The sequence below is a fragment of the Puntigrus tetrazona genome, chromosome 24 (assembly GCF_018831695.1).
Source record: "Puntigrus tetrazona isolate hp1 chromosome 24, ASM1883169v1, whole genome shotgun sequence".
Classification (NCBI taxonomy): Eukaryota; Metazoa; Chordata; class Actinopteri; order Cypriniformes; family Cyprinidae; genus Puntigrus; species Puntigrus tetrazona.
In genome coordinates this window covers 5,314,484-5,316,983 of record NC_056722.1, presented here as the reverse complement: position 1 = coordinate 5,316,983, position 2,500 = coordinate 5,314,484, and the positions used below count along the sequence as shown (strand labels likewise).

Sequence of the window (2,500 nt, the reverse complement as noted above, 5' to 3'; positions counted from 1 at the left end):
ATATATATATATTTTATATATATATATATATATATAAATAAAAATATAATAAATATAATATTTTATAGATTTATAGTAGTTTATATATTACTTTTAGTTATTTTAAGGACATGAGGTATTTCAGAAAATATTTTATTTGAGTTGAGTTTTTTATTGCATTGCTATGTAATTATTTTCCGTACGTTAATTAAGTACGTTTTCGGTTCATTCCAGTTACTTCTGATGTAATTGCATTCAACGATGACGACAAAATCTAAATTTAAAGCATGATGTTAAAACATGTTTAATGTAACTAATGTAACCATCTCCTTTAAAACAAAAATTATAGCAAGATTTACTTTGAAAGCAGCTTCGTGTCCGTCTTTTTATTGTTATTCTGGTTGAGCGTAATATTGGATTTTGAAAGTAACATTTTTGTACGGTAAACTAAATGCAAATCTAGTGTCCGTCCCTACATACTACACACAGTGTGCATACTGCAGCACTGAGAACGTTATAATAACACACTTCCACACAGACATTTCGAGCTGTGTGAGAGTGAGTTATTAGGAGTGTTTTCAGCAGTGTGAGTGTGATTTAAACAGAAAGGCACACTGCTAATGCATCCCTATAAAATCAAAGCTGACACTTTAATTGATCTGGGAATGCATCGTTGGGAAAAGCAAGGACACGTGTTATTTTCTGCAACACTTCTCTATTCACAGAATCACACGCTGCTTTAGAAAGGAGGACGATCTCTTGAAAAAGCAATGTTGGTGTCTTTCCAGTCTCTTTCTTGAGATCTGGTAGAAGCTGGTAGATTACTTACAAACTACATTCTGGATTACTTTTGGATTACTTTTGGATTACTTCATGCATATATTGCTTTGAGCGGGTTTCAGATATATTGCACTGTTTATCAATATCATGAAAAGCGTGAAACGTTACATTAATTTAGGGTTTACCAAACGAAAAACAACTGCAGAGGGTTTATCAGCTAATTAAAAATGTAAAAATTTACTACTTTTTTTTTTTGTTGAAGCTATGATGCTTTTTTCAAGACAAAAAAGTAGAAAATAATTTATTTTAAATAGAAATATATATTTTTAATAACATATACTGTTCATTTGGGGTCTGTAAATTTTTATTCTTTTTTTTTTTTTTTAGAAATTCAGACTTATTCAGCGAGGAACTGCTAGCAAAGATTTGATTTGTTCGTAATAAATGAATAAAAAATTTAACTTTATATTCATTAACAAATCCTGAAAAAAATACAGCAGAGCCTTTCCAACATAAATAATTCTAAAACTAAATATATAAATAAATAAATAAGTATATTAGAATGATTTCTGAAGGATTTTGACACTGAAGACTGAAGTAATGATGCTGAAAATTCAGCACTGTGTCGCGGAAATAAATTATGTTTTAAAGTGTATTAAAATAGAAACTATTCTTTTATATTGTAATAACATTTTGCAATATTACTGTACAATATTTTTATTCAAATAAACAATATTTTGAACAGCGTGTGCTAGTTTGCCGTTTCAGGAGTCACTCCATCACAGTTTATGGATGAAAGAGAGACGTGAACAAAAGATGATGCTTTAATACAATCAAGTTATAGTTATTGAACAATAAATGCTTCACTGAATGACTTCTCATGCATATTTGTTTAAAGTTAGAGTTTAAAACGTTATTCCTGTTTCTGATAATAACTCTAGAAAGAGAGAGCGAGACTTCAGAAGCACAGATATTCAGCTTTAAAGAGGACGGTTTTCCAGGTTTATTACGTGAGAATGAGAGAAAAGCCACGTCTCTTCTAGATGTTCTCCTGACCAGATTTTTCAAATATCAAATAATAATCATTTATTAATTAAACAAGCCGCTTCCATCTGTTCTCTCAACATACTAAAACAAGACGTGACATTTAATGATAATTAATAATACAACATATTTAACATTCATAACTCGTATGAAGATTCTCTTTAGATACTACAAGTGGGTGATTTTAGTAACATTCATTTAATTCATTTTACATCTTATCAGAAGCTCCAGCAACAAACACAGCCATTTTTGTTGCCGATATTAAATATCGGTTCTGATTAATCGGCGAAACCGATAACATGAGGCCGAGCGCTACAGCACACCCAGAACCACAAGCAGAACCTACAGAAACACAGAGTCTCTTTAAGAGTTCCATCATTATAAGTGTTATTTAAAAATGTTTATTATTAAAAATTATTTTTGCATTTTTTTAAGTTTTAATTTATATTATAACATATTAATAAAATGTCAAAAAAAGAAATGAACTAAATATCAGCTTATTTATATTTTAATATTAATATTAAATATAGATTTTATGGATGTAACATGTAATGTTATTGTTTTTATACAAATATGAATATATTAACATCTTAATCATGGATTTCTTACATTGGTTTTATGTTCTCCGGATGTTAAGTGGACTTTCTTCTGACACCATTATTATGTTTTTAGTGCTCGCTAGTAAATGTTCTGATTG

At 29.2% G+C, this 2,500-nt stretch overlaps 1 protein-coding gene across 5 annotated transcripts in view; it reads left to right on the top strand.

The window, feature by feature from the left end:
* xylb (xylulokinase homolog (H. influenzae)) overlaps positions 1 to 2,500 on the top strand; it is a 36,216-nt gene that overhangs the window by 30,222 nt on the left and 3,494 nt on the right. The window lies entirely within an intron of this gene.